The sequence below is a fragment of the Otolemur garnettii genome, unplaced genomic scaffold, assembly GCF_000181295.1.
Source record: "Otolemur garnettii isolate 467f Iridium unplaced genomic scaffold, OtoGar3 scaffold00215, whole genome shotgun sequence".
NCBI classification, from domain to species: Eukaryota; Metazoa; Chordata; class Mammalia; order Primates; family Galagidae; genus Otolemur; species Otolemur garnettii.
Window position 1 is genome coordinate 289434 of NW_003852610.1, and position 19901 is coordinate 309334.

Genomic DNA, 19901 nt, shown 5'->3' on the forward strand with positions numbered 1-19901 from the left:
CTCCCAACAAATGGCACTTTTATGAGAGCCTTTCACAGCGCTCCTGGGCCGCCCCTCCCGACCGGCCGCAGATCTAGCGCTGGCCCCGCAAGCGCCGGCGCCCCGCAGGCCTGGGCGCTGCTTCTCCGTGCGGGAAGGGGCTGTTCCGGCAACTCTGTCTCCCCAGTGGCCCCAGAGGTGCTGCAGGAGAATTAACAGAGCCGCCCAGCACGCCAGGAGCGGCGGCGGTGGTGAGAAGGTCTCCCGTACCTGTGGGCACAGAGCGCCTGGCCCGGCTGGCCCGCATTCAGCGTTCTGTTACTCATGTAACAGTAACATTTGTACCCCCTTAACGTTCCGAAATTAAAAAAAAAATAAGTAAAGTGAGAAATGAAATTAAAAACCAAAAGATCTGTTTGATGTCCTAGTGGGTGGCCACTGCTAAGGGATATTTGGCGGGCTTTTTTTTTCTTCCCCCCTCTTCACTAGGACGAAGAATTTCTGATCCCTTTCAGTTCATCTGCTGACACCCCATTCCGGCCTCAGCTCTGATTTCCTCGACCTCCGGTCTCACAGCTGTACTGACGCCCAGGATGTCAGCAAGCAGTAGTATGGCGTCTCCAAAGAGGTACACCTGATATTCATCAGTTTTCTAAACTGTTTCCTTTTTCATTTCAAAGATTTTGATTTTTCCTGTGCTTAGATTTCTATTATAGATGATGTTCCAGAACATTAATACTATTCAGGCTTTTACTTAGGAAGAGAACTACAGCCATGTTTGTGATAAGCGTGTCCCTAAGCTGGCGAGGGAGGGACTTTGCAGCATGTGGCATTTTAGGAAGACTCAGGAATGGCCTCCTGATGTGCTAGGGGAGGGGCAGGTGTGAGCTAGCCTAAAGGATCACAGTCACCCTGAGTTTAGGTGACCTGGAAGTTCTATTCTGCTTCACCCCAAGCCCAGAGGATCTGAGACCACGGATTGCCTGGATCAATTCCTACCCCATCTGGAAGCTCACCCTTTTCCTGGCTGGTGGAGGCTGCACCTCTCCTGTTCTCAGGGCAGATCCAATGGATGGCTCCTTGGTGGTAGAGCTGCCTTTAGGGCTGGACCTGGGTGTGATGGGGCCTGACTGATTCGCTCCTCTCTGCCTGAGGCTGCCTTCTGCTTTCTCCCACCCCCACATATGCTGAAGGGCTCACAGTGAGGCCAGGCAGACTCAGCTGTCCTTTCTCAAAAGTCCTCATACTCCCCTCAGATGAATGTGTTTTGGCCAACCACAACCCCTGAAGTGAAACAGAGGCATCTACTTCTGTGTGGGTAGGGGAGGGTGCAGTTAGTTCCTCACAGTTAGTTCTAAAGCTACTTTTGTGAAGGTCACAGTGACCTCCAGTTTGCCAAATTCTATGACCACATCCTAATCCTCACTCCCTGTTCAGTTCCCTGCACTGTTGGACACAGTTGCTCAGTCAGACTCTCTATGGAAACACTTTGATCTCTGTAATCACCAAGCAGCCCCCTTACCCCCTTTTCCTCTCAGCTGCCTGCATCTCCACAACCGCCCTGTACTGACAACTCTCAAATCTCCACTTTCAGGGCTATTTACCAGGCCCCTATTTCTAACTAAATCAGGCATTCATGAATGGTTGAATTTCATCATCTTATATGCAACATCTCCACTTATTTGTTTGTTCAAAAAGTAACGAGAGAGGCCATGTTCTTGGTGTCAGGAAAACGATAGTTAGAAAAAAAAAAAATCAAACTGTAAGTTCCCTGCCCTGTTGGGGCCAGAGTGTGTGTGGGCAGTATTCCAGCTGAATCCAGCCCAACCAGGCTCTTTCCCAGACTCCTGGGAGCAAGCATTTGGAGTCAACTTACTTTCCCCTCATTTTTACTTCTTATACTTAAACAAGGACTGTTGCTTCTTCCTGTATGATTTCTTTCTAATCTATTCTTCCCTTCCCATTCTCTCCCATGCTGCAGTGGGATTGAGGTTCTGAATTCCCAAATATTTCTGGTTTCTTCAAACCCTCCCTTTCCCTTGCTGCTAGATTACTTTCCGGAAAGTACAGATCTGATTCGTTTAATCATACATTCAACAAACGGGGATGAGAGCCTCCTAAGTGCTGGGTGCTGGGCTGAGCTGTGTCAGAGAAGGAATGAAATGGCTTGGGAGGAAAATGTGCTGAAAGTCACATTGAAATATAGTAGCCAGCAGCTAAAAGAGAAGTAGGATTTCCTGCCATCATTAAGCCTGGTATCCAAAGCGCCCTATCACAGGCCCAGCTGGCTCCCTGACAGACTTTCCTCTGCTCACTGTCCTCATAGCCTCTTCTGAGCTGCCTGCCTCTCCTGCTGCTCTGCTGTGCTCTCTGCTTTTTCTCTTTGTCTTCAGGATGCTCCATTTACCATCACTGCCAGACATGATTCTTTCTGCTACTAAAACCAAGCTGGAATTTCATGTTTTCCAAGCAATTTTTTAAAATTCAGATTTCCCCAGTGGAAAATATTATCTCTTTCTCAAACTGTTATAGCATTTTATTTGGATGTCTTCCACGATATGGTCAGAGATGGCCTTGTATTAAAGTTATTTGTACTCCTGCTAGCTTTAAGAGCCCTAAGTGTAGCCTTCATTCATTATCTGTGCAGTGACTGCATAGCAAATCAGCCAGCAGGGAAGCTCTTTGAGGGAGTGGCTGATTGAGGGGGTTTGTGTGTGTGGGGTAAACTTCTTTGGGGCCTTAGTGGGGGTCATATCTAGGGTGACTGATATGATGAACACAAAATGTTTTTGAAAAGAGAAAGAGGTTATAAAGATACAGGATGTTGACCGGAATTCACTAACATGATGATCAGAGCAGAGGGCCTCTGAGTTGGAGAGGCCAAGTGTATTTTCAATAAGAATTCAAATGTGGTTGTGTCTGGGATCCCAAGAAAGGAAAAAGACTATTTTGGGTTAGATAAGAGGAACGCCTGCACCCAAGTCTCCTGGTGAAACTGGAACGAGCCAGCTCAGAAGAACAGTAACCCCAGGGAATAGGGGGAAATAAGGCCTAGACACTTTTAAAAGTTAGCTTGATTTTTTGACTACTAAGTACTACAACTTTTTCTTCTATAATTTCTGCTATATATAACATGCACCCTGAATTTTTCTTATGCTTTTGGAGAATGAGAAAGATGGTAAAAGGCACAGGGGTACGGTTTCCTAGGGAAAAGCCACCGAGTCTGACACTGATAAGACAAAGATCAGGGGGCCCAATGAAGTACAGAATTGCCCTTTTCATGCTGTGAATGAGGAAACCATGTCCTCAGTAGCACAACAGTGGCAAAGCTAGTCCTCACTCCTGATTATGATAAAAGAGGAATGGTGTCCACTGTGAGCCTTTCTGGATGCTGTTGCAGGTAACTGGAAGCCTGCTCTCAGGGGCTTCCATGGGAAAGACGGGCATTGCTCTTGCCTTGGAAAGGACAGAGGGAAGGCAGACTCCGGGAGGGCAGAGGCTCTGTTTCTTCATGATTGACCAGTAGGCAGTATGCCCAGAGGCACTGGCCGGCAGAGACTCTGTCTGCCTGCCTGATCTTGGGCCACCATCCTTAGGGGATGCTGAGGCTGATGGCTGCATGTGGAGTTCCCAACCATGAGTGACAAGGGACATGAAGATGCTGTGCTTGACTCAGACGAAAAAAGCTCAGTCCTGGAGCTGGAGGTGAGTCAGATTTCCTTGAGTGACATGGCCTGCCTGGGTGGATTCTCATAAAAGGGGTTAAGAGGGCAGAGGAGGGGTTCTTGGGAGGCTCCAGAGCTTGGCTGGAAAGCAGTTTGTGCCTCCCACAGGTGGTGATTGGCAGCTGCACAACACTCAACAACTTCCCAAATAAGTTGGTGGAAGCTTAAATACTCCAAGGACAGATCCTTTATATTTAAAAACTGCCCATGGCCATGCTCCGAGGTGCTGGGCTGCTCGTATCTGCATCCACCCACCTCACACCTCTGCTCCGTTCCTTGTTTGCCTCTCTGGACCTCCAGTCGTCCTTTCTCTTTCCAACCAGCCTTTTTTCTTTCTTTCATAGACACACATGCCCAGCAAATGAAGTAGCATTAATTCTGGGTTAAAGCAGATTGAAAAACTGTTCCTCTTTACTACCTGCTCCCCTTACTAAGCAAGCATTTATTGGGGACACTGCCCGTGACATCTTCCTTCACCTAGCTACAGTTCTACACAGGGCCTCTTAAGGGACTTGCCCCGAATCCTATCACTTCTAAGTAGCTGGGGTTCTGGCTTATGATTTTATCTTTTACCATCTTCTGCCAAAGCCTATTTTATCAAAAGGAAATTTAGTATTCAGCTTTTCACTGACAGCATAGTTGGCTGATAAAGAAGGTCAGCATTTACAGCCCACCACAGGACACAGTGCTTCCTAAGTATGCCCCTGTTGTATCCTGTGGTTCATTGTGGAGCGGTGAACTGTGGGGTGGAGGGTTTAGCTAATTCCTCCCTGGGTTGTATCTGGATAGACCAGGGGCCACGGGCAACTCTCACACGTTTCTGTAGATGAGTAGAAACACTACAGGCTGGTTATAGGTGAGCTGCTTTGGGATGGGCCCCTGTGTCTGGTGTGGCTGTCGTGGAGGGCGCTTTGGTCTCACAGTGCAGGAAAGAGATAGAGGAGGCTGCCTCGGGCAAACACTTTCCCTTTCTATGGCCTGTGATCTATAATGGAGGCCTGTGTGTGGTGATGCTGCATGTGCTATGTGCATTGCACAGGCCAAGAGCTTTGCCTTTATAGACAGTAGGCCCAGGTGTGGTAAGAAGGATCTGGTATCTGTGACTCTCACCGTAAAGGTGTATCCCAGGGAAAGCTTTCACTTCACTTCCTGACTCAGATAAGAAAGCATAACTTAGTTTCACTTATTTATTTATTTAGAGAGTGTCTCATTCTGTTGCCCATGCTAGAGTACTGTGGCATTGTCATAGCTCACCGCAACACACCCACCACAATACTGGCTAATTTTTTTTTGTTTTTTAGTAGAGACGGTATCTCACTCTTGCTCAGCCTGGTCTTAAACTCCTGAGCTCAAATGATCCAGAGTGCTTGGCCTCCCAGAGTGCTGGGATTACAGGTGTGAGACACTACACCTGGCCTGACTTAGTTTAATTAACCAAGAAACACTAAGCCCTGTTCTGTATGTTCTCCCTTGATTCCATGAGCCATTCCATATCTTTTCCACCAATTGCTATTGGCTTTATGTTGGCTGGAGTAGAATGCTGTTGCTCTTGATCAGAGAGAGTTCTTCCTAACTGTTAGTAGGAAGAAATTATAGATGATTGCTCAGAGAGCACAGAAATATGATGTTTCACCACTGAGTTGGCACAAGCAAATAACAGCAACCTGACATCCTGACCTCTGTGTTTGGAGTACACACAGGTCTGGCCAGTCATTTCAGGGGCACCATGTATAAATCATTCACCCTGAGCGGAAGGCCCTGTGAGAACAGTTTGTCATAGTAGATCTAGAATGATCTATTGAGCCGTTTTTTACCTACTTACCAGTATTTGTGCTTTCGGTTGTCACCTGGCTCTATGAAACCTGCCTACTTACCTCCTGTTGTTAACTTCCTCTTAGCATTAATTATCTGGGCAAAGTTTTGATTATAGACATAGGGAAAGGAAAAATAATAGTTCTGGAATGAGGGTCAGGGATGGGATTGAGAAAAACATCTCTGTGTCTCAAGAGGGTATCTGCAGACATTGTCACCCCTCCCACCTCTGTTCCTCTCTGTTCGTTAGGACAACTAAAGGATATCAGGGGTCCTCAAACTTTTTAAACAGGGGGCCAGTTCACTGTCCCTCAGACTGTTGGAGGGCCAGACTGCGGCCCCTGGGATGAGTTGGCTGCTAAGCAGGACAAGCAGTGGTGGCAAAAACACTCGGTGGGCCAGATAAATGTCCTTGGTGGGCCATAGTTTGAAGATGCCTGGGTTAGATGATAAGACTTTAGATCTCCAAGCTGGCCCAGTGGAGGCTCTTGGACAAGACAGGAGTTGTTCAGACTTGGAGATGTCAAGGTCTTTAGAAATCGTGCAGCACCACTCCAGGCTCCTACGGTGACCACCCCAACCAGGCTGTGGTGGCATTTCCTATTGTGTTAGCCTCCTGGTGGTCATGGCCCACAGGTGTGTCCTTGCTACTGGTTCTCTCCATTCAGCATTATTGAGCCAGGTAAACAGGTGGATGTGGCACTTGATGGAGAAAGATGGCTGCTTCCTCATCCTCTGCCCCCCAGCATACGGCTTGCTTGACCCTTCCACACAGAGCTCCTGGAGGCCACTCAGTCCTCAGGCTGCTTGGGGATGAGTAATTGTCTAAGGCTTTGGTCAGTACAAAATGGAGCATTCCACTGATCGGAGCATCAACAGACTGAAGGGGGCTATGGAATGAGGAACAGAACTTGACTGTGTATTGAGCTGGATTTATAGGAGTGAGGTTAGAAGTGGAATTGTAAGAAGTTTTGTGGTTAGAGTTAATGGAGTGTTTCAATGAGCTGGATTTCCCCCCACCCCCCTGCTGCCCCCCGCCCTTGTAGTTACAGGCTTTTGCATCGCCAGGTAGCATTTTGTACCTTTTCAGTTTGAATGAAAAGTTCTTCTAATTTTGTCTAAATTCAAAAGCCAGAGTGGAGTTATTTCTGGTGAGGAAAGAGCAGGTAGACGGGCACTGATTAGGCTGCCATTAGAAAGGCAGAGCAAGTTCAGACCTGCTCCAGCAAGACCTGTCTCAATGTGTATTGATAATAAGGAGAAAATATGGACGGGAAGAGAAAAAGAGCTGTTCATCAGGAGGGTCCCTGCTTGTCATATGCTCAGTGGCCTCAATGCAGTGTGTACTTTGTTCCCTGAAGTGTCCTCTGTTTCTTACCCCGACCCTGCCTGTGCTGTACCCCAGGACTGAGCCCAGGGGAGCTTTGCATCTGGACTGAGGCCGGGGACAGCTGTTATACCCCATGTCATTGTCTGTCTCAGCTCTGAGAATTTCTAGGGAGGTAAGCTCTCAGAGGACTCTGCAGGCTTCTATTTGTGTTTTTACTGGTTTGTAAACCAGTAAATGGTAAATGATGCCACTTGAATAATTTCTTAGATTATCTTTGCACTGTTAAGATCACACACAGTCCATAAAGGGTTGTGTCTTATCTGGTGCAATATCTAAAGAATTGGTGCTTTCTGGGAAAAAAAATCATTCCTAGACCAATAGGTTGACTTCCTCAGAGAAGGGAGTCCTCATGTCAATCTGCATGAGGTGTTATGTTCTTATCAAGGGATTTAAGATGCTTTTGACTTTTAAAAGAATAATTGGCATTTTTTTAAACTTCTCTGTGGGAATTTTCCCATCTTCCCTACCTCCTGCTTAAAAACCGCTATGTAGAATTCTGAGGTTTGTCAAGGTTTTAACTCTATCTGCTAACCTTGAAATCAAGTGTGCTATATGGTATCCAGTGAAAATGCTGGGCCCGGTGTGGCATCCTAGCCTCTGACTGGTCATGGCAGGGGACACATGTGGCCTGAGGTCATAGAGAAGATGAGGCATTTGGGCACGGGCTGCCACCTCCGGGAAGCTCGCAGCACTCCACAGGAGTTGGGGCTGCGTGTTCCAAGAGGAAGCAGAGCTTTTGTGGTCACAGTTAAATACCAAAGTGGAACTTAAGCTTGTTCTTTAGCTATTTAGTTTATGTGCAGTGAAAGTTGTCCTTCTTCCTGATAAGCTTGGGTGAAAATAAGCTGGATTTCCCAGAAACCTCATAAAGAATAGACGTTGATGGGGGCATGCACCCACGTGAGCATGGGTCACACACTCCTGCTGGGGCCTGGAGGGGTCCTCTTCTCTCATAGGCACCCCACTATGGGGACTCTGTGCCCTTGCCAGGGGTCTAGGCCTGAGCCCTGTTTCCAACGAAGCCCCCAAAGGGCATGTGTGAGGCACAGGACAATTCCCCTTAGTCTGTTGAGTGTCTCTTACTGTGAGACAAATGTTCTTCTGTTTCTTGGGAGGGGGGAGCCTTGCCCACTCTCAAGGGAAGCTGGGCTGCTGGGCACACAGCTGTCATCCAGGGGCTCCTGCGCAGTGCAGGTGTTAGGTGAATTAAGACAATTATAAACCTGTAGTAGAGGACAACTGGTCTGAGATTAGCCTGCTACCTTTTTTCAGATTCCACGTACTGAGACACTTCCTATGCCCCAGACATTATACCAATGCAACCTCATTTCAAAGTCACTAAGTTCTTGCAAGGTAGAGATACTTATCCCCATTTTACAGAGAAGACAACTGAGGCTAGGAAGCCTATCCAAAATGTTGTGCCCAAGAAGTGATAGAGACAGGACCTAAATGTAGGTCTGCTTGGCTAGACCCTGTTCTTTCTCCCACAGTGTGCTGCTTCTCTGGGATAGCAGAGAGAGGCTGTTGGCGGGTGGAGGGGGTAAGTGGCCAAGTCGCCACTGCCATAGAAGGACTATGTATTCCTAAACCTCCACCCCAAACCTGGATCCCCTGTCATTCAAAGTGATGGTCATGGTGTCACATTCTTAATGGGCAAAAGTACAAATCAGAGAAATAGGAGATAAGATGAGTAACGTGAGAAAGACAGGGTGGTGTCTGGACAACCAATGATTCACCTGTACTCCACCAGGACAGCAGATGGCTTAGAGGCTGTGATGAGCACGAGTTACTTCGCTATGCTGGTGCACACAGCTGGCACTTAGCATTGTCCTTGTAGGTATTGCACATGCAATGGCTGTCTACGTGGACCTGAACCTTCACACATGTGCTTGTGTGAAGCTTGGTGGCCAAGATCTTGCTCAGTCTGGGGCACCCCCAGATGTTCTATTCTTTCAGCTGCTGGACAACCTGTTGCAGCCACAGAAATGTGACTCATCTGAGAAGCTTGAATGTGGGTCCTGCTTACCTCACAGTTGACTTTTCCCACGTTTACACATTTATCTCATCTGGGATAGATCAACCGTTGGGTGTCCTCACTGCAAAGGTGAATAAAACCTTTCTCTCCTCAGTTGGCATTTCTTACTTTATCATTTCCAAAGTAATGATCTAGGAAGAATAATATTTACATTAAGAAAATTTACTGTATTACAATGTAAAATAGAATCTCCTTTCAAAAGTGAATTTGCTACAGAAAAAGCAAGGAAGGAGGGAGAAATGAAAGTCCTGTCCCCCCCACCCCCACCTCCACATGGAGCTGCAGGCCCTGGCGGGGGCTGTTCCCTGTTGCAAGCAAAGCTGCTGAGAAAGCACATGCAGGCTGCTGCAGTGAAGTCATGCAAATGTTATGCCCCCAAAGGCCACAGGAATTGTGGAAAGATCTGTATAAATATCTCATGCATTCTTGTGATCTAAGGTTTATGGAAATGAAAACCACAATCAGAAAGCCAATGCCACATTTATTCCTCCTTCTTCCTTTTCCCCTTTAGAATAAATTCATAGAATGTTTCATGGAGCAGCCAAGAAAATAAATTATTTTGATTTTATTACCAGGAAGACATAAACCAAAGTACTCAGCAGGGACTAACATAAACTGGATCCATTTGGGAAGAAAAGCAGATCCCACCAAATGTCCCTGGAGTGGGGAGGACAGGGATGGCTCCCACAGAGGCCCCCACAGCTCTGGTTTCCAGTCGGATTGGTAGAGCTGTCAGTGCTCAGTGAACTTCTGGCTTCCATTCCTACCCTCTCCCTTCTTAATTTTGTGGGGGATATTGATGTTGGGAATTCTCACACTCTGAGAACACAGCTTGGATGTTCAGCATGCTGAAACTTCCCTGGAGCTAGGTCTAAAGAAACCACGGAGGCTTCCCACAAGGGCTCCCACTGGGGCACATCCTCCCCTCCAAGGTTCTCTACATGGGCTCCCACTGGGGCACATCCTCCCCAGGTTCCCATCAGTAGGCTTAGGAGTGAGAGCTCACTCCTGGCCCTCTTGAGGGAGTGGCTGGGATGCAGTGGTCTGGGAATCCAGTGCTGTGAGAACACATTTCTGCCCTAAGGTTTTAAATGCACCTTTGTAGAATGCTAAAATTTTCATTGAATTCTTTTATTTATTTTTATTTATTTTTTATTTTTTATTGAATGGTAACTATGTACATTAATGCACTTCTGGGGTACAGTGTGGGGTTTTCACATGCAATCTGAAATACTTCCATCAAACTGGTCAACACAGCCTTCATGTCATTTTCTCAGTTATTGCTTTAAAACGTTCACATTCTACTCTTAGAAAGAGTCACCTGTATCCCCATAAGATAAACCTCAGAAGTGATCCCTCCAAACCCCCTCCCTCCACCCATTCCCCCCTCCCCTCTCCCTCCCCCTCCCCATATTCTTAGCTATTTGGTTATAGCTTTCATATAAAAGGTATAAATTAGTTTCATAATAGGGATGTGTACATTGGATACTTTCCCCTCTATTCTCGTGATACTTTGCAGAGAAGAACATTCTCCAGCTCCATCCATGTGAACATGAAGAATTCTTGACTCAGTTTTTCTGATATATAATATGGATCAACAGATCACTTCCTGCTTCCTCTTGCCCTCCCTTTCCTGTACTCACCTTCCAGTTATTCATACCACTTATAGATTGAAATAGATTTTACTCAGGAAAGTGTAAAACAGGAAACAATCCAATTATTAATTAATCTACTTGAAATTTTCTTTATATGTGAAAATACATATTGAACATCCAGACTGAAATAAATCTGAACTTTGATTTCCCATCTAATTGAAAATTTCCCTCCTCCATGACCCCATCTCAGTCCGGACCTAGGCTTGGAATTTGGCATTGGGCAGGAGAACATCTTTCCATTTGTTTCCTCCTACTCTGGAGTTAGGGCTAAGGAAGGAGGAAAGTTGGTGATAGGAAGACCTCTTTTACTTGGTGCAGTTATTATGTGACCCTGGTGCCTCTCCAAGGGTTCAGAGGCTGGCTTGTCCTTCCCCATTCAGAGGTGACCCTTGCATGGTTGAGCTGACTGCTGTGTCCTACTCGCAACTTCTGCTCCAGCAGCAGCACATGGAGATGTGGCCATTACCTGCTTCACAGGTGGTTCTGTTATACCCAGAAGACATGGAGTTAGTGTGGCTTTTAGCACAAGGTGGAGTCACTCTGGCCTTACAGTTCTCCCTGCTCTACCATGAGGGAGCTCATGCAGCCCCTTGTAGAAGCAGGCACACCCATCCAGTTCTCAAGGATCTCTCTTACAGGCCCTGCATGATGCCATAGGACCTGTGAAGTGCACTCATTTGGCTTGAGATATGTTTGTCTTGGGGGACATAAATACCCTAGCATTCCTTCCCTTCCTGCTATGCCAAAAACTCTTCCAAAGAATCTTCTCTCACCAGATAGGTTAGCAAAATGACAGAGTAGGCATAGCCAGCTCCCATACTTCCCATACAAATGTTAAAAAAGAAAAAAAAAAAAAGAAAAACCAAGTTGAAACTATTAGAACTCTAGAAAATAGTGAAAAAAATCATAGCAATCAAAAAAATGTTAAATCAAGGAAAATTAAACTTTTTAAAAAGGGCAGAAAATCTTTGTGTCTTTTTTTTTTTTTTTTTTGGCTTTTGTCTCACCCCCTCTGCACAGGGTGGTGATCTTGAAGAAGGGAGCCTGCCCTCCCATAGCAGGAATGCTGGTCTCTGACACCAGGATCTTATTGAATTTTTGTGTTTGTCTATTCTAACATGTCTGGGGGCTAACTGAAGGACTGACAAATGATGTTCATCTCTGTTTTGGCTAACTCAGACATTATTCAGGGTGGGATAGCAGTGAACATTGTCAAAAACACTGTAAGGCAAACAAATAATTCCTAGCCACCTAAGAAAAAGATTACAATTGAGACATACAATTGACCACATAAATCCTGCAGGGAAAAGTTGGAGAGAGTTCTTTTGTGAAATCAGAGTGTTCAAAAATACTCAAGTGTACGGAGGGATTTAGAAAGCAACATGCATATCCAAGGTAGGACACATGCAATGAAAAGACTAAAGAAGACTCCCAAATTTCACCTCAGCTTGACCTACTGGCTCAGTGTAAGCACAAAATGAAGGCTAAGGCAGAACTCTAAACTGATAGGTGAAATGTTGAAGGAGCGTCCCAACACACAGTCAGTCTGCAAAGACTAGGAGAGGTTTTTTATTTGTTGTTTGTTTTTTAAATTTGTTTTTGTTTTTACTTGTGGGCATTAAAGGGAACCTCTTATCAAAACACTGGCTGAAAACAAACTAAAGGAACAGAGCCTTCATTGACCACACATTATAAGAAATATGATCTTTGAGGCTGGGTGTGGTATCTCAGTGATGGTAATCCTAGCAGTCTGGGAGACTGAGGTGGGAGGATCATTTAAGCTCATGAATTCAAGACCAGCTTGAGCAAGTACAAGATTGCATCTCTACAAAAACTAGGGTAATTGATCAGGCATAATGATGCATGCCTGTAATCCTAGCTACTTGGGAGGTTGAGGCAGAAGGATCACTTGAGCCCGGGAGTTTGAGGTTGCAGTGAGCTATGGTGATGCTACTGTCCTGTAGCTGGGGCAACAGAATAAGAATCTGTCAAAAGAAAGAAAGAAAGAAGGAAAGAAAGAAAGAAAAAGAAATACAGGTTTTGAAAAACAACAGTCTGGTAAATTTATTACACAAATGGATTAATGCAGCATTCAGTCAAAAACAGCAAACCCTTGGGAAGAGGAATAATTTAATTTCCAGACATGCCACATTGTTATATACAAGTGTCCATTTTTCAACAAGAAGATTACATATATAATGAAATAGTTAAGTGTTGCCCATTCAAAGGACTAAAACAAACAGAATTCATCTCTGAGGAAGCCAAGACATTGGAGTTAATAGAAAAGATTTAAGTTATCTTTCTTAAATGTGCTCAAAGAGCTAAATAAAGCTGGAGAAAGAACTAATGGAAATGAGCACAATGATGTAACAAAATGAGAATATCAGAGAAGGGATAGAATTATAAAAAGAAACTAAATATAAATTCTGGAGCTGTAAAGTGCAATAACTGAAATAGTAAATTCACTGGAGGATTTCAATAGCAGATTTGACCAAACAGAAGAAAGAATCAGTAAATTTAAAGATAAGACTATTGAGATTATACAGTTCATGGAGCAGAAAGAAAAAAGAATGAGGAAAAGTGAATAGTAAACCCTAAGGAACTTGTGGGACACCATCAGCAAACCAAAATATACATATGGGCATCCAAAAGCAGAAGAGAAAGAAGAGGAAGAAAGAGTACATAAAGAAAGAATAGCTGAACACTTCCCAAATTTGATGAAAGACATGCATCTATAAATCCTGGAAGTGCAATGAATCCCAAGTATAATATATTCAAAGAGACCTATTTAAAGAGATCATTCAAAGTGATCTTATTGAAAGCCAAAAATAAGAAGATCATCTTTCTTTTTTTTTTTTTTTTATTTTATTTGAGACAGAGTGTTATTATGTTGCCCCTCGGTAGAGTGCTGTTGTATCACAGCTCACAGCAACCTCAAACTCTTGGGCTTAAGTGATTCTCTTGCCTCAGCCTCCCAAGTGGCTGAGACTAGAGGTGCCTGCCACAACATCCAGCTGCTTTTTTGTTGCAGTTGTTTAGCTAGCCCAGGCTGGGTTCAAACCCTCCACCTTCAGTATATGTGGCTGGCGCTGTAACCACTGTGCTATAGGCACCAAGCAGAAGATCATCTTGAAAATGGAAGAAGGAATGACTTGTCATGTACAAGATATCCTCAGTAAAATTAATAGCTAGTTACTCACAGACATCATATAGGGCAAAAGGAAGGGGGATGACATATTTAAAGTGTGTGTGTGTGTAAGGGAAGACCACCAACCAACCACACAATATCTAGAAAAGTAATCTTTCAAAAATGAGGGACAAATTATGACATTCTCAGATAAACAAAAGCTGAGAGAATTTGTTATCAGTAAACCTGCCCTATAAGAAATGCTAAAGGGAGTGAAATGAAAGGCCAGAAAACAGTAACTTTAAACCATGTGGAGAAATAAAGATCTCCAGGTAAATAACTGGATAGGTAAATGTAAAAGCCAGTATGATTACATTTTTAGTTTGTAATTCCATTTTTAGTTTCCTGCATGATATAATAAAATAAATGAATAAAAAATGATAATGATAAAATGAATAAAAATGATAAATGAATAAAAATAATTTTTCATCTTCATTAGTAGGCATATAATGTAATTTGTAGTGACAAAAACATAAATGGGTAGTATTTAGCTCTGTAGGAGCAGAGTTTTTATATGTTACTGAAGTTGGTATTAATTGAAACTAAATTATTAGAAATATAGGCTATTAATTAAAACTTCCATTGTAACTACAGAGAAATTATATGAAAATAAACACAAAAGAAAAAGAGAAGGGGATCAAAATGGCTCACTATGAAAAACTGCATACAGAAGAAAAAAATAATGGACATGAGGGACAAAAAAGCATAAGACATACAGAAAAAAGAAAAATGTTGAAGTACTTCCTTATAAGTTCTTCCTTCTTTACATTAAATACAAATGGATTAAATTCTCCATTTCAGAAGGCAGATATTGACAAAATAAATTTAAACCATGATTCAAGTATATACTGTTGATAAGAGATTCACTTTAAATCCAAAGACACAATAGCTTTGAAAATGAAAGGATGGAAAAGGCTACTCCATGCATATAGTAGCCAAGAAAAAGTTGGGTGGTTATACCAATATCAAACAAAATATCCTCTAATTTGAAAACAAAGAAAAACATTATATATTGATAAAAGAATCAATTTGTCAAAAAATAATGATAAATATAGATCTGATAATTACATTTGGAGAACTCATCCTAGAAAAAGTGCTGCATGCCTTTTTGCTGAATATCACTATGGTCACCTTCCAAGTACTCCCCTGAGGAAGATATGCACTTATGCCAGGATTTAGTCCACTCTTCAAAACAATTTTGGAACTCTTTTTCTGGAATGACCATCAGAGCTGTTGTTATATGGCATACAAAAACACCCAGCACAATAATGAATGCCACTCAGCAAGGCACTTCCATATGCTGACATGATCACTGCTGTGAGACGCTGATGTATTAAGGTTGTAAAACCTTACTGAATTGTTTGTACAGTTCTGCCAAAGTAAGCACACAGGGGCCAGTTATGAACTTAATCATTTGACCTCATATGATGACAGCTTTGATGGTCATTTCAGAAAGAGAGCTCCAAAATTGCTTTGAAGGAAGGACTAGGCACTGGAGTTAGTGCATAGCTTCCCAAGAGGAGTACTTTGAAGGTGATCATAGTGATATTCAGCAGTGAGGTATGTAGCACTTTTTCTAAGTTTAGTTCATGAACTTAATTATCAGACCTCTTATATGTAGCAAACAACAGAGCCCCCAAATACTTTGAAGGAAATGAAAAGAGAAAGAGATAGGTCTACAGTAATTTCTGGAGACTTCAATTCTCCATTTTTTGCAATGGACAGACCATCTAGACAGAAGATTAGTGAGGAAATAGAGGACTTTAATAGCACTATAAACCAAGTAGACCTAAGTAGAGACATTTGTAGAACACTCTGTCTAATGAGAATAGAATGCACATTTTGCTCATGGACATGAAACATTCCCCAGGTTAGATTATAAATTAAACCATAAAATAAGTCTCAGTAAATTTAAAATATTGAAGTCATACAAAGTATCTTTTCTAAACACAGTGGAATGAAACTAAAACTCAATAATAGAAGTAAAATTTAAAGATTCACAAATAGGTGGAAATTAAACATTTAAACAACCAGTTGGTAAAAAGATATAAGGGAAATTAAAAAATACTTTGACGTGAATAAAAATGAAAACATAACATACAGAACCTGTGGGATGCATCAAATACAGTGGTCAGAGGAAAATTTATAATGATAGATGCATACATTAAAGAAGAAGAAAGATCTCAAATTGATCACTTGACTTTATACCTAAAGGTACTAGAAAAAGAAAAGCAAACTAAACCCAAGGCTAATGGAAGGAAGGAAATAATAAAGATTAGACCAGAGATGAATAAAATAGACAATAGAAAACAATGGAGAGACTCAAGTAAATCCAATCTTTGTTCTTTAAAAAGATAAACAGAATTGACAAACTATTAGTTAAACATACAAAGAAAAAAGAGAATATAAAAATAATAAAATTAGGAATTAAAATGGGAGCATTATTACAGATCTAGCAGAATTAAAGATAATACTTTTGACAGTTGTATGTCAAAAATTAGATGACTTAAGTGAATTGGACCAATTCTTGGAAGCATACAAATAATAAAAACTGATTCAAGAAGAAACAGAAAATCTCCAGAGACCTATAACATGTAAATCAACTGAATCAGTAATTAAAAAAAAAATCTTTCAGCAAAAAAGACTGATCAGATAGATTCATTGGTAAATTTTAGTGTACATTTAAAGAAGAATTAGCACCAGTTATTCTCAAACTCCTACAAAAATATAAGAGGAAGCATTTCCCAACTTATTCTATGATGCCAGCTTATTCATTATACTAAACCTGGATAAAGTCATCACACACACAAAAAAATTACAGACCAATATCACTTTCAAGTGACCTAAATCTAAGAACCACAAAATTCTTAGTAGAGTATATAGAGATAAATCTTCATGACTTTGGATTTGACAGTGAATTCTTAGATATCACACCACAAGCAATAACAACAAAAGAAAAAAAAATAAATTGGACTTTGTAAAAATTAAAAAAAATTTACATCAAAAGACATTGTCAAGAAAGCAAAAAGACAACCTATAGAATAGGATAAATGTCTGACAAGCATACATCTAATAAGGGTCTAGTATCTAGAATATATAAAGAACTCTTACAACTCAACATCAAAAAAACGAACAACCCAATTAACAAATAGGCAAAAGAGTTTCTCTGGAGGAGATATACAAATGGCCAAAAAACATGTGAGAAGATGCTCAACATTATTAGTCATTAGGGAAGTGCCAGTGTTTGTACAATGAGATACCATTTCATACCCACTAGCATAGTAATAAAAAAAAGGGAAAATAAAAGTGTTGGCAAGGATGTGGAAACATTTGAACCCTTGTGGGTATGTAAAATGGTTCAACCTCTGTGAAAAACATTGTGATGGTTCTTCAGAAAGTTAAACATTGAATTACCATATGACTCCACAATTTCACCTCTAGGTGTGTAACCATAAGGGTTGAAGACAGGTACCTGAGCAAGTGCATGTACGTGCATGTCCATAGCAGCATCACTCCCTGGAGCAGAATGATGGAGATGACCCAGATGCCTGTCAACAGAAGAATGGATAAACAAATAGTGGCATATTTATAAAAAGGAATATTATTCAGTGACGAACAAGAAGGTAATGCTGATACTGCTACAATGTGTATAGACTTTGAAAACGTCATGCTAATGGAAAGCAACCAGGCACAAACCAGTCATATGTTGTGTGATTTCGTTTATATGGAATATGGAAAATAGATAAATTCATAGACTCAGAACTCACGTTGGTGGGTTTTCAGAGGGAGGGTGAGAGGAAAGCAGAGAAGAACAGCCACTGAGTTAGGGGTTTAATATGCAGTGATGGAAATGCTTTGAAACTAGGTAGAGGCAGTTGTTGTGCACCATTGGGGACTTTCTAGATGTCACCAACTTGTTTACTTTAAAATGGGCACTTTCCCCAAATGTCCTCTCACTCTGCTTCATCCTCTGGAGCCTTCCCCTGGGCTGGGAGTGGATGGTGGCCCAGAACAGGCGCTGTTCTGTGTCTGAGAAACTTGGTGGCCATGACTTCACATGGGGACTGGGGAGATGGCCTATTTCTGCACTCTGGATCTGCGTGAGGCTCCACCCGTGGCCTGGGGTGCTTCTCCCTGGGGAAGTAGTGTATGACACGGTGGAACTTGGAATCCCAGGAAAGTGGGATTAGGGTAAGGTACTTCTTGACCTTGCAAGAACATTTTACACTTTTTCATCTGAAGGAATAGCACACCTGAGCCAGCATCATGGTCCGTTTGTGCAAGGTCACACGAATAGTCGGTTATTACGTGATCACGGGTCTTAGGTGTGCTAAAGTGGCAGAGGCTTCTGGGACTTCCTCAGTACCCACACTTCCCAGTTCCTTTTCTTTTATATACAGAGAAATTGAGACTCAGGCATATTAAAAATTTGCCTGGAATTTAGAGTGGGAAAGTGGGGTAGTGATTGCCCAGGGCTGGGTGACTGGTTGTGAAGAGGGAGCAGCTGATGGTGGGTGCAGGGTTTCTTTGGGGCTGACAAAACTGTTCTAAAACTGATTGTGGTGCTTATCACACAACTCTGTGTGCTAAAAATCATCAAATTCTGAACTTCAAATTAGTAAGTAGTGTGGCAAGTGATGTGCACCTCAATACAACTATTATGTATTATTTTAAAACATCTGGGCTCAGACATGGCTCTCTTACAACAATAATGACCTTTCATCATGAGCCTCAAATGACCCTTAGCCCAAATTCCTGTATCTTTTACCCAGACTGGTTTGAATAATTGCTTTGATCCTCTAAGTCACCTTCCGTGTGACATTTCATGAGCTCACCCCTGTAAGACAGATACCACTGTGCAGTCCTCTCCTGACCATCATACTGAATATGGCAGAACTCTAGCCAGATCATTTGATTGGAATGAAGATGGATTTGTATTTTGGGAATAAAATCTGCTCAGGAAACAAATAATGAAGTGTTCAATTTTCAAGGCTCTCCCCATGCAGTGGACCCTGCTGGGAAAGCCATCTGGACATTGGTAGGAGAGGGTCACAGTGGATAAAATGGGAAAAGATGAGCCCCATGAGGAGGTCACTCCACCTCTGAAACTACCTAGACACAAACCAGATGCAGGGACACCAAAGTTCTCCTGAGGCATTTGGTGAGGGCATGCCGGTAGCATTCACTGGATCACTGCTAGCAGAAATGCTTTGTGTAAATAGCAACCCCAAAGCACATGGAAATATGTGAGCCCAAAGCTCATTTCTTGTCAGACACAATGGCCCTGTGGCCACTGGGCTGAAGTGTGTGATGACTCTGGTTTCCTGGGTATGGCCACTCTTCTACCTGAGGTTTCTCTGATGGGCACAAAGCCAGTGCCACCCTGCTACCTGCACGGATTTGGGAAGGGCTCCCCCCAGAGAAGGTGGATCTCTAGGAGGAATATGCTCCGTGCGTGATCCGGGTTCCCTGAATGTTCTTCACTGTGGTGGCTTTGATTGGTCTGTTTGTGAAGATGCCATCTATGCAGAAAGGAGCCGTACTGGGTGTGAGATGATTCTCCTCAAAATAGCTGCTTCTTTGTGCCTGTCTCCAACATACTTTGTTCTGTGCCTGCTGTCAGCGCTGGGTGAGGTGGCCGTGCCCTCCTGACCCAAGTTCAGTGGTCTGTTGCTTATTTTATCTCCCCAAGAAAAACAAATTTCTCTCCATTTTGTCCTATTTCCTATCAGATAGAATCTTTTGTTTTCACTTGCTGCCTCATCAGCTTCTAAGAATTTTTTTCATCTTGAGACCTGTTGAGAGGCTCAGGGTTTCATGATCTGCAGCCAGGCTCCAGCCCAAGGTCGAGGATTCCCTCCTTTTCCTTCCCAGTATTGTCCAGCATCCTGCAGGGCCCCATCCCCGGCCACACTGGCGAGACAGTGCTGCCTGGCATGCGAGCCCTCCTGCTGCAGGCGCCACAAAGCCTTCACCAAGCTTTGCCACTGTGGGTTCACACCCCATTGCCACCGGGGTGAAACAGGAGGGTGTGTGAGAGTGAGCTCCTTGTGACCCTCAGCTCTCTCTTGGGAGCAGGTGGCCTCAGGGGTGAGGGGTCCCTCACACACACTCAGCA

At 43.1% G+C, this 19901-nt stretch overlaps 1 long non-coding RNA gene across 1 annotated transcript; it reads left to right on the forward strand.

Annotated features, from left to right (window-relative positions):
* The first annotated feature begins 472 nt into the window (after nucleotides 1-472).
* Nucleotides 473-17705, forward strand: LOC111722122. The gene is made up of 3 exons (XR_002771054.1): nucleotides 473-607; nucleotides 3576-3684; nucleotides 17225-17705. It is a non-coding gene; the product is annotated as an uncharacterized LOC111722122 (long non-coding RNA).
* Nucleotides 17706-19901: the final 2196 nt, after the last annotated feature.